We start from the raw sequence: 13,453 nt of genomic DNA, 5'->3' as shown, positions 1-13,453 counted from the left end.
TAGCTTTCAAATCATCTGTTGTCAGAATGCTCATTTCACATTTTATCCATATTTTATGTCATGATGATATTAGTTGTACTTTTTTATTATCTACCCTCATTTTTTGATTTTTGTAACTATACTGTTACAAAAACAGCTTTGAAATTGATCCATAGATGGTGGTGTTAATGTGAAGTTTATAAAAGCAGCAAAGTAAAAACTTAAACAACTTATCCTCTAATTCCTGTAAATCCCAGATGAAACAAAAAGATGCAGCTCAAATTAAACTTTATTATTAGTTCAATTAATAAAGGATGTCTCTGAATCCATTACGGCAAATATATATAAAACATTATTATCTTAACCACCTACTTCAATCAACATTATTAATTAAATTCCTTTATAAAATGTCTGTTTTATTAATAGTTAATTCAAACACTTTAAATATTCATATTTATTCATGTATCATTCTGTTGGAGTGCTGTTAAACTACAGGGAAGCCCCAAATTATTCATAGCTCTGGAAGAATATTTAACAATTATTCCACCAAAAAATGTGTGTCTTATATAAATGGTTTAATATGTTTATTGACAATTTATTATTTAAATAATTTTTAAAAATATTATAAATCAGCCCAGAAAGCTACAACATAGCATTCCTTTAGTGAATTTGAACCGGGTGACGCTAAAACTACACCTATTGAGGAGATTCAGGTAAATCATATTTACAGATAATTGTGTTTCCATCCTAAATGCATCAATGTTTTACTGCTCTGAATATGATGTTTTATCAGCAAGTGGCATTTGGTTTAGAGTTTATGTGCTCCAGCTAACAATTAATCGATTACAAACTTGGTTGACAATTATTTAATCGTTTCAGCCCTACTGTGAATTGAGTTCTGGTAATGGTTAGGTGTAGCGTAATGGTCAGAGTTAGGCTACAGAAATGAATGGAAGTCAAAGTCCTTGTGAAAATAGAAAGACCTAAAGTGTGTGTGCGTGTGTGTGTGTTTGTGGGTGGGGGTGTGTGTGTGTGTGTGTGTGTGTGCATGCGTGCGCATGTGTTGAAGCTGATTACCCTGCCTGGAAGACGATCATTAGTGAGTCAAATACCAGCACAAATGGCCACCCGAGATAATGGCTGACATTCATCTACGTCTGAGTTTGGTCCAAATCTCTGCTAAACAATCAGACAATGAGAGAGTTGAAGCCTGACGAGTGGGAAAAAAACAACAAGTAGGAGAAAGAAAAAGAGGAAAAGCTCAAGTCGAAGTCAGAATCTGTTTCTCTGGCACGATCCCAAATGGATCACAACAACAAGTATTCTTCACGGAGGAATAATCAAGTCTGAAGAAGCGGCGGCGAGAAGGAAGGAAGGAAGCGCATTGAAAGCTTGTTGCGTAACATTTTAACACTCACCCACTTTAGCGTGATCAATCAGGCGCCCGTGCTCGGTCCATCCCTCTGCCCCCACATCTGTTACTGCGAGTGCTGTCCACATAACAGGCGCCTGTCAATTTCGCCTGCTTTTTATTGACTCATCCTCCGAGCCACGGACGGCTTTGGATCACAATTAACATTTTTTATGAATACATTTTCATGAATATATTAGCTTGTCCTCCCCGCTGCCGCCGCTACCCACCGCACACACACACACACGAGATCCACATTTGGTGGAGTGTTGTTTTCTCACAGTTAATCAGTGGCCAGATAAATCAGAGGCCATATTTGCCGTCCATCTGCTGGGAAGGTGCAGTCGTCTCCAGGCGCCATTCAGACATGCTGGACAATAACAGGAAGTGAGGAGACAGCTCGCAGACGTTGCAGGCATCACACTTCGCGGCTCACCATGTTCTGTCAATACAGATGTCAGGCCAAGAAGGTTTTTTTTCCCTGCACCGGCACGCACAGCAAGTTTTAGTTTTGTTTCCGATTGTTGTAGTTTTGGACCAAAAGCTCAGAAATATTAAACAAAGGAAAAGTTTCTTGTTGTGCTGCAACTCTCATTTGGAAGGTTTGGCCTTGTTGTTTCCAAAGACAGAGTATTAAGGGCATTTTAAACAAAAAACAAAAAAAGAGGGATAAATTTATGCCAAAAAAACTCTGGTTCCAGAAAACTGCTAAAGCTCACCTGGTTAGAGTTGGTTTGGAACATAATTAATGAAACATTAACAACATTTTGATGTGGCACTTAACAAAATGTAATGTTTGTTACTGGTTTTCTCAATTGTTGATTGTGCATTTTTATTTGAACTGCCTTATTGCTGAAATGTGCTATACAAATAAAGTTGATTGAAATTGAGAATAACTTAAATTTTCTAGAAAAAGTTTTCAAAAGTTGAACTTTCCCATTTTTACAGAGCCAGGCAGAAAGACACTGGAGTCAGAGATATAATAGATTTTTTTTGTTTCTTCTCAAAAGGCAAATATATGATACAAGGAAGACACACCTACTGAAGTTTTCAAAAGACTTTGCATACATGCCTTCTTTGAAAAATACAGTACATGGAGGAGTTTTCACATTTTGCTGCAAGAAGAACTCAAACATTTATGAAAAAAGTTTAAATTCACGTTAAGATTCTTGAGATTCTTGAGAAATTTGGCAAAGATATTTGGGACCAGAAGAAAGGCTAGTAGCTCCAAATAATCTTCCAAAAATTATTGGTCTGATGACACCAAAGCACACAGCTCTAGTGAAAAATAGCAAAATTTAACAAACTGCACATTTGTGTTTGTGATGGTAGGAAAGAAACAACCTTTTCTCCCTTACACTTACACAAATAACTTGTAGGTAAAGTCTGATGTCTGTTTTTACTTCAATATTGTGAGACTTTTTGTTTATCTGTATTACAGTTTTCACACTTGTATTAATTTAAGGTGGTCGTATACAGTTTCTGTAAATACAGTAAAAGGTACATGAATCACTGTTTTTATGTCTCTGTTCATGCAGAATTATTCACTTCAACTTCACTTTGACAAGAAAAAAATTCAGATTTTGAACTAGAGAAGATCAAATCGATTCCTGATTATAAAGTGAAATAGTCATATAACTTGGCAACAAATTAAAACCTGCAAGTCAGAGACCAAGATGAGCAATATTAGTTGTTATTTACGGCTACATTTTGCACAATCGATGGAGACATTTATTACCAGGATTTATTAACTTTTCCCACAGTAAAATTCAAGAACTTTTTAAGTATCTTCAAGGTAAGTTTTCAAACTTTTCCAGCACCATACTTTGGAAATAAAAACAATACAAATTAGCTAAAGAAGACTGTTTCAATTCAATATTATATCATGGAATTTATTGCAGTCATTAATTAGGACTTGTGGTAAACTAAAATATAACAGTTGTATCTCATAAAATAATTTTGGTAATTTGAAATGGCAAGAGAAGTTTAGTCTCATTTAACTTCTGACAGTAAAAAAAGGTCTGTGTTTTAATTAGGTGTTAAAATAGCTGGTTTCAACTGTAATGTTTTCCAAATTTAGGCTTTTAATCAAACGTTAGATTGTACTTTATTACAAAACTGTGCAGTTTGAATTTCAAGTACTTTCAAGGACTTTCTACAGAAATCAAGCACTTTCCAAACCTTGAAAACACCTTAATGAAATTCAAGCATTTCCAAGGATTTCATTCATTTTTCCAAACCCTGTACTCTGCAATGATTGATTATAGAAATAAGCAATAGAAAACTTATTTTACCAACATCTGACAGGCAGTTTCCATGCCAACACCGCAGTGGTACACTACAATCACCTATAGTGGCAAAAGCTGCCATAAAAGAATAAAAAGTGGGGAATTTACTAGACAAGTGTATTATTCATGTACTTGACTTCCTAATGGTCACCTTTTGCAGTTATGAAATTATGGGAAAAGAAATACAAGTGAAACAACCACTGAGTCAGAGTGGAGCATCCCTGATTAAACAAACAGGAGCTTCACAGGTAACCGTTTGAAGACCCAAACGGTCGCAGTGTGCTTTGTTATTCCAGATGGCTTTATGGGTCATGAAAGAGTGATTCACGTGTCACATTAAAAGTGCCTGTCGCCGGCCCGCCATCTGAGCGCTCCCCTCCTTAAAAACCAGGAAGCACCCCATCAATTATTTGCTAAGCAGCCATACTGAAGATCTCACTTTGAACAGTGTGTGGGGACAGCAGCGCTGTCAGCGCGATGATCGATGCACTGGAGGCTCGCGCTGCCCCCAGCACGCCTCTCTGAGGGTCGGCAGCTGTACAAAGACCGAGCTGTCTGTGTGTCTGCGTTAGAAACACAGAGCGCCACGCACACCTCCAAATCCCACGGATGTTGGCACACTCACCGTTGCAAGCACGCAAACCTACATCTCAATGTAAGCACACACTTTTAGGGAAAAGGTAATTAAAAGTCTTTTTTCCAGCTATTTTTTTTGCACTACAACACAAATATAAATGAACAGAAACATATAAAATGAAGCATGGACACGATTAAACGGATTAATCTTGATTAATCAATTGTTGAAATAATCATCAACTAATTTAATAATCAATTCATCATTAACTGGAGAATACAGATTCTAAAGAAGCAATTTGTTGAAAGAACAACACATTCAGAGCAGTAATTAAGCCAAAACTGAACAAAAATATAAACATTTTACATTGAAAACATTTAAGTTTAACTTGGTTCCTGTTTGTTTTGTAATAAAAAAACAAAAGTCTTATTTGGAGCACAGCTCATGGGTTCAACTGACCAGCAATACAAGGCGCTAAAAAAAACCTCTAACAGTCTAAATTTATTTAAATGTTACTTTTCCTTCAAAAATGCACAATTTCTGCTTAAGTTGTACTTTTGCAGTTACATTCAAAAATGTGCAATATACATTCCAATGAGTTTAAAAGTACCTTTTAAAAATGAAAACTTTTAAGCAGGAATTAAATAAACTTTTTTTTTAAAGGCTACATTTCTGTGTTAAATATGTTTTTTATTGGTCTGATGCAATATTCTAATTTAAATTTTTTTATTTTATTAGCTGTAAGTGAAAAAACATAATCAAAAGAAGTAAAGGCTTTCAAACATTCATTTGTGTGTAATTAGTTCCTGAAATAAATATACTTTTCAATTATATTCTAATTTGCTGGATGGGCCTGTAGTATCACTTAGGTAAATTAGTATAACATGAGTGGATAAGTAGATTGTTCACCATATATTAGGGTCAGAAAGTTGACTAAAAAGAGATCAACATAAAAAAGACTGTTTTACATCATTGTAACTCTGAACAGCTGCAAACCCACCGGAGCCTGAGCTGCTAATTATACCGTTTGCAACTTTAATATCCAATGTAGCCATTGAGAGTTCAACTGGGTCTGTGCAGAATTAATAGAGCATTAATCAACATGCACTAATTAGCTAATAACTTGTTAATTAAATCAGGTTTTTAAAGTCCTGAGAGGTGCTTATTCCAGCGTGCACGCGTGTGATTGGCTGGCTGCAGAGCGACGCCGCGCCTGCACACGCTCAGCGCAAATGTCACAGTGTTGATATTAAATCCAAGTCCCAAGTGGGATTTCCCTCTTTGCACCACAATCATCTGCTTCCACCTGACCCTCCGACCCCGCCCACGCAAACCCGTAACCATTCTTGCTTCTTCTCCCCTGAGAAGAGGCGTGACAAATTTAAACATACTTTAAAAAAAAGCTCCTGGATCAATGTTTGAGGGATTAGATGGTGTTCATGAATCCTCTTCAGCAGGATCAAAAATGGCAGAAAGCCAATATCTGAACTCCTCTTGAAGCGTTGGATAAGTAAATTACCTTGGTGTCAGTTGCTGTAATGTAAAATCAATACGTCCTCTTAGATTAACCAATGATCATCACTTGACCTGAAGCCTGGCGTTTTCTTTCCTCTCCTCCTTTTGTCTTCTAAGAAATGGCTCCGTACGTTTGAGGACAGCTTTTAGTTTTGGGTTATTGGCTGCTATTGATTTTATATCATGCAGAGTGAACCTCTACGTCCTCCTGCTTCGAGCTCAGCATTACTTCACACTATCACCCAATACAGCAGCTGCAGATTTTACATTCTGACACCTGAAATTTGAGACTGGTTTTGAACGCAAACAGTTCCGGTGGGCGTTGGATCTGGTTGGAAGGTCAGTGAAGACTAGGGCTACAAGCAGTCAAGGTGTTTCCACACCTGCTAGTGCAGTAGACTTGGTTCAATGTTGCAACATTTGTTACATTTTCAAATGGTGGTTGTTTGTTTTCCCACTGCATTGTGTCAAACAATGAAACCAAACATATTTAAAAAAACAATTCCCCTCCTCACCTGTGGGGGCGCTGCACAAAGAGTCACTGAAGGAAACGACACAAAAACCACCGAGCGCCACTTCTTTAGCAAATTTAAACTAAAATTAAGCAGCATCAGATTGTAATGGTGTGTATGATTTCTCTTTCGGCAAAAGACCACAAGACAATTTACCACTAGCTCTAGACTCACGTTTGTTTTGGTTGTATTTACCCAGAATGCTCTGCACTATAGACTGCTTCCTGATTTTGGAGCAGTCTCTAAACACTGAGATCACGTTACAGTACCGTCCTAGAAACTTCAAATCCAAAATTAGAAATAACTTTTAGAATTTTGGTCACATGCTGTTTATTTGAATATATTATATGTTGACGACATTAGTATGCTGATCTACTGTAAATTCTTTGTTCAAAACTGTACAAAGAATATATACATTTTGAATTAAAGATGGCAGCTTAGTCTATTGATGTTACGTCAAGCAGAAAAGATTGAGTTTTTCACATGTTGATGGTAAAAGTATGTTTTTAGCTGTAAATTCATCCTTTGCTACAAATGATCAAACTCAAAATTAATATCTGTTATTGTATTTTAGAGAATGTTTATTTTCTTGTTTATTAATTAAACCAAATTGTTTATTTTCATTTTCTTATGTATTTCTAATATTGTGTAAGATATCCCTAGGTTTACCTTTTATGTAAGTGGTTAAATGAAAAATTTGCAGAATCAGCCAATTTTTTATTGACGATTAATCGATTAATCATCAGAATAATCATTTACTAAATTAATTGTTGCATCCCTACAAGGAATAATTCCAGATGGTGAAATTTTTTTTACTATTCAGATATCTAATGTATTTTTAACCCATTAATCGACTGATTAAGCGTTTAAATTACCAAAATAATCGGTAGTTGCAGTTTATATGGAACAATGCCAAATACTGAAAAAATTTTGCCACGAAACTTTTGATATTTTATGTATTTTTAAACCTAAAAGTAATACTTAGACACTGATTAAACAGCACATTAATTGATTAATTGTTTAATTCAAATACTGTATTCATAATTTTTTATTTTTTTAACATTTTCCTCTTCACAGAATTATTTTTCAGTTGAATCGTACAGGAAATATAGTTAAAGGTGGGAAATCTTTATGATTTCTCATTGTCTATTTTGCTTACCAACACAAAACCCCGGCACTTTAACATTTTCAGACACACTGTACGTGACATGACTAAGCTGCTTAAAATCAATTATTGGTGTTTATCTGCTCTCATGCACGTCTCTATTTGTAGGTCATGTTTTAATAAACTCTGCCTGCATCCTTTTGACCTCAATCATGTCACCATCTCCTCCTCCTTTGTGTCCCGGGGCTCCCAGTCACCTCTCCTTAAAGGAGGAGGCCACAGATCAATACGTTTGATGGGGAGGCAATAAGCAGCCCTATTAAGTGACAAAGGTTTACTCTGTAACAGCTGGGCTGGCGCGGGAGCCGAGCTTGTCTGACTAATGAATCGTGAAACAATCAGGCAGTAGCCATTTGTGTTTAGATCTGTAAATATGGCGCGGTACAAGTGCCAGACCATCGCTGGCACTCCAGCTGGGGCCACAGATGGTCTGGATTGAAGGCGAGGCGCAGGCAAACCGTTAGCTCCTCCGGCTCACACTGCACCGCACCTCTTCTGTCTCTGAGTGACAACTTCACTTTCGCACTAACTTACCCCACATAGGGAGCCAGGATGGGGTTTAAAAAAGGGAAAAAGTTCGAGGAAGGAGGCTGACAGCTCCTGAACCGGAGCCCAGACGATGAGCAGTCTCGCTGTTATCAGGCAGAGGGAACCAGGGGGTGAAGAAGGGGGGAGTGGAGACTCAGGCGACACAGAGGAGCAGTGATGATCCTGCTATTTAAAGGCACCATCAACCTAATTAACCTTGGGATGCCTGCGACTCACTCTGAGGTGACCGGCCCCGCGTTGAAGGGGTGGAGGCCTCGTAAATCTCACAAATAGGAGGCGCTTGCTCGGATAGGAGGAACACAAGCTGGTCATTATTGGGAAGAGGATTGAAAATACTGTATGTAGCGTTCTTATCAGTGGAGTTGGGGAGTGGGTAATGTGGCGGAGACTAACTGTAATTCATCCTGTGACAGCTGAGTAAACACAGAAACATTCAAACAGACAAATAAGGCGACGTATCAAAGAGCTTTTGTCATTTGCCTGCACAAATGATTGAAATAGAGGCTGGCTCTTGGGGAAGGGGTTGGGGAGGGTGTCCTTGAAGACATAGAGCTATCAAAGAGATGAAAGGCTTATTTAATCTATTTCCAAGGTAAAATTATCTTCCGGCGTTTTTACTTTGCGCGTTTGGTCCGGTGAACGAGAACGCGGAACAAAGCCATTACGATGCCCTCAAGTCTATTAAACTGCATGACAGACGTTGTTTACAACCCCAACTGCTTCTGCGAGCGCCCCATTATCGCCGCATACTGATGCAGGCATCAGCGGCGGGATTGGCCGTCATTACGGAGGGACGGCGGAGAGGCTCAGAGCAACATTTATCAGAGTTTACACAGGATTTGTAACCTGCTAATCAACGGCTGGCAGTCGGGATTTTCAGAAGACGGTTTTTGCTCCAGAAGCAAAAGGCTGCTGTAGAAACCGAAGCTCTTCTATAGTAAAGATGCAGTTTTTATTTAATTTGAGGAAGGTAATGTTTTGTGTATATAAATTAAAAGCACCTTTGTAGCCGCTAAGAAGAAGAGTAGCATCAATGTTTGATAAACCAGTCGAGATTTTCCCTCCAGTCACTTAAGACTTTCTCAAACTTTTTAAAGTTTCGGTTCTTAATAAATCATTAAGGTTTTCAGCATTTTTCTCCGGATGTTTCCTGCTTTTTCAACGTATATGTGTTCAAGAAACAAGAAGAAAACAATGAATATGTATTTTGGGGTTGAAACATTTATGAAAATGGAGATAAGCCTATAAATCAAAGCTAAAATTTTACTTAATTTGGTAAATTATGTGATATGTCAACAGAGTCCTTCAGCTTTCCTTATCTGTGTGAAAGATTAATACAATAAGATTAAGAAGTCAAACAAACAAAACTGGAAGTAGAAGTACTAAACTGAAACTGAAGGAAAATCAGCCAAAGTCCAAAGGAAAACTTTGAAATAGACTCAAAACGTCTGGATCATAATACATGATCAGGACCACCAACATAAAGTCCTGATTATTCAAAAGTCTTGCACTGTATTGTAAGTACTCTTCATTTTTTCAAACCTCTTTGAATTTTTCATATTTTGTCAAATTATCAAATAATACCATGTTTACTTATAAAACCGTTTAAAAATGGACTCAAGGTTAACGAAAGTGCTGTACAAGTTAAAAAAAAAAGCAAAGATAAAGATTAAAAGCAAACTGAAATCTTAAAACCTCAAATCCTCTTAGTATTTGTTAAATTTATTACCATCTCAGACTTTTAGCCAAGGTCAAAGGTTATCTCCCTGTCATCACGGCTGGATTCTTGCAATTTACTTAATTATGGAATTACCCAGAAATTAATTAATTTCCTACAACTTGCCCAGAACGCAGAGGTTAGGTTAAGGTGTGATCACATATCATCCATACTGGTTTCACTTCACTGGCTTCCAGTGTGCTATAGGATTGATTATTAAATGATGTTGTCGTTTTTTAAATGTTTACATTTAAAACATTAAATCAGCTTTGACTCTTAAATTGACCCATTATAAAAAAAATTAAGTCTTTGTACCTCAATTTAGGCCTAAATTCTTTGTAAAAACAGCTTAAAAATAAAAACAAAACAAAAAAACAAACAATGAATCCTGATTGTCGAGCCACACAACCCCGTCTCCTAGCAACCAAAGCTGAGCTCCAGCATGTTTGGTCATCTGGTCTTACTACTGTATGCGCTGTACAATGGCTGCTGGAAAAGTATTGTGTTGCCGACAACCACTTGCTGCATTTTTGTTGGTTGTGCATGAGGCCCCACTTCTGCTTTTCAAAGATGTACGGTTGTAGAATTTCACAATAGGCAGAAATGACCAGACTAAAATCTCATTATTTGTGCAAAAAATGTAATGAAGATGTTTTGTGTAACCTATAGACCTATCCTAATCTGTACAAGGAAGAATAATAGGTCTTGAATAGTTTTAAATATTTTTTCTCCTTGATTTTTAAATTAGGTTAAAACCAAGATTAAATTAAACCAAGATTTTGATTTATTTATAAAAGTATTTATGTACTTTGACCTTTGTTGATATTCTGTATTTTATGCTTTTCGTCTCTTTTTTGTTTTATAATTTGCGTATTTATTAAACACCTTGACTTGTTCACCATTTTGGTTAATGTCAATTTATTTATAAAGCACTTTAAAAACAGCTATTAACTGCACCAAAGTGCTGTACAACATTCTTAAAACCACAGATAAAAACAAGAATAAAACACAATAAGTTAAACAGACAGGACAATTACAATGTCAGTGCTGCAATGTTATGTAAATGCCAAAAAATAAAAATGAGTTTTAAGGAGTGATTTGATATGTTCATGAATATGGACAGATCTAATGTTTTGGTCAGCTTCAGGTTTATAAGGTGCTCTACAAATAAGCCTTGTCAGGTTAAAGAAGAACTGTTCAGTTTGGGTTCAGGCCTTGCAGCCCTAAAACTACACCAGAGTGTCAACGTTGCAAAAGTAACTTCCACTAAACTGGGCAAAACGGACCAGAACCCAACATCCTGTTGAACGTCTTTGCCTCTCCAGCACGCAGAGAGCTTCACTTTCAGCTGACATTCAGATGCTCACATTAAACACAACGTCGAGCCTGCTCGGGCGTCTGCTTTGCTCTGTGCTGGAGGGATATTTATGGGCGTCTAAATGTGGACGAGCACGTCTGCAGAGCCTTTCGTTTCACAGTGGTAATGAGACCCGGCCCAGACCCGCCGTCCTCCACCCCCGCTCACTAAATCCAAACCTCAGCAATGGAACTTTCTGCGCAACGTTAACTGTCACGACCTGCGGCGGCGGCGGATGGAAACGGCTTAACTAAACTGTCAGATCTAATAAAGCCAATAAAGGGTTCAGATAAATGTTTATTACATAGTGGGAAAAGATCATTTCTGGACAGAAATTGAGGATGACCTTTCTGGATAATTCCTTGCTGCCTTCCCCCCACCTCTCCACCCTTCTTCTGCCGGATGAATCACCGGCTTCTTTTTGTTTCACGGCTGATGGAGCCTTGCTGACGTGGGATTGTTAAAACCTTGCCAGCTCTCCTTTCTTTGTCTCTCCAATTACAGGAGCCCTCTGAAGGCCGTCTCGATGCACCGGCAGTGGCAGGCTGCTGAGCCTGAGTACAGATGGAGTTTTGCTCTAAATACCTGCAGATCCTCTGCAACAGTAGCTGTGTTTTCATTACAAATTCAAAAATACTTTATTAATCCCAAAGGGAAATTAAATGTTGTAGTAACTCATTAATTTAGATTCTTCAAAGAGTTATTGTAGATTGCATTGGCTGTTGGCAGGAAAGATCTCTTGCAGCTGTCTGTATTACAGTAAATCTGAAGATGCTCTGCCTTCCTAAGACAGTCTCATGAAGACGGTCAGGGTTGTACATAATTTTATTGATTTTATGAAGAATCCTTCTTTGCAGAGGTTCCACAGTCATCCCCAGAACAGAACCCATCTTCTTTATCAATCTGTCGAGCCTTTTTAGGTTCTTGGCTCTGATGCTGCTGCCCCAGCAGATGACAGCAGAAGAGATGATGCTCTCAGCAACAGATTTATAGAAGATCTGCAGCATCTTGGTGCAAGCCTTGAAGGATCTTAGCTTCTTCAAGAAGTCCAGTCTGCTCTGTCCTTCCTTATAGATGGCAAAATCTGTGCTTGAAAATTTTTTTATTTTTTTTTTCAACTGAATTATAGCTGTTCTCTCAAAGCAGCCTCTTGCCTCTGGACAGGGCGAGAAACTCCGGTTTCGGTTTCTTGGGCCCTACTTTATCTGCTGAAGATAGTCTCCAGATAGTCTGCAGAAGAAAGCTCCAGACTGACGGCTTGACGTCAGTCTGACCAAGGCTGATAGTGGCCTTGGTCAGCTTGGCCACCTTCAGTTTCTTCACATACTCCCTTATCTTCTGTTCTTTCTTAGTAAAGGCCGGTGTCAGTAAAAAAAAATGTAACATTTGATCAAAGTTTATTTGTGTGGCTCACATTTCAGCAACAAGGCAGTTCAAAGTGCTTCACATCATAAAATGCACAAATAAATGGAATGCATAGTGTGGAAATATGCTTCCCCATTTACATGTAGATAGTACATTTGCAGCAGACTGTGCTACTCCACTTTAAGCAACATGTGGCTGCCTAGTACCTGCCTGAGGACTCCAGGCTGGGTGACGCAATTCAGCGCACATGCCAGAGGCAACCACCTCCACGTCTTCTCTCATGATGGAAATAGGGTTTGACCTTTGACCTTGTTTTTCCTGAAATCAACAATCATCTCCTTTGTTTCGTTTACATTCAAGATGATTGATCCCACACCATGCCACAACGCACAAATGTGCACAAAACTTTGTTAGTACTCCGCTGATGTGGAAAAGACACAATTTTGCAATGTTAAAAAGAAGAATATGTTTTTTACATATTTGTTTAATGTAAGAGAGAAACTGTGAAAAGATAAACCTCCTCTACCTCCTTTTTGAGCTATTACTGCCATCTGACAAAAATGGACAGCTACCGACCAAAAACAACCAATCAGGGACAGGAGGCGGGTCTTAGTGCTGACAATCAGGAAAACCATTTATCTGCTGTCAGTGGTGGCTATGCTAACTAGAGCATCAACAACAGGCTATGCTAATTGCAGCTTATCACAGAGCAAATGGAAAAGAGGACGAGCGGTGCCACACAAGATTGCGATTGACAGCGCTAAACCCCGCCTCCTGCATCTGATTGGTTGTTTTTAGTTAGCATTGGGAGAAAACAGAGGAGCTTGATTTTCCACAGATTATCTGCCTTATGCTACACTGTCAACATAGTGGTAGTGTCAACAAATATAAAAAAATATATATATTTCTTACAAAGATACATACTTAAGCTTTAAATTAAAATCACACGTGAATAAGTTTGTTCACGCAATAAGTCAAAAACAAAATTCCTATTTTAAATTGGTGTGTTTCCATTAAGTAA

This window comes from Xiphophorus hellerii, chromosome 12 (assembly GCF_003331165.1).
Source record: "Xiphophorus hellerii strain 12219 chromosome 12, Xiphophorus_hellerii-4.1, whole genome shotgun sequence".
NCBI classification, from domain to species: Eukaryota; Metazoa; Chordata; class Actinopteri; order Cyprinodontiformes; family Poeciliidae; genus Xiphophorus; species Xiphophorus hellerii.
The sequence above is the reverse complement of the archived record's forward strand: the minus strand, read 5'-3'. Positions refer to the sequence as shown.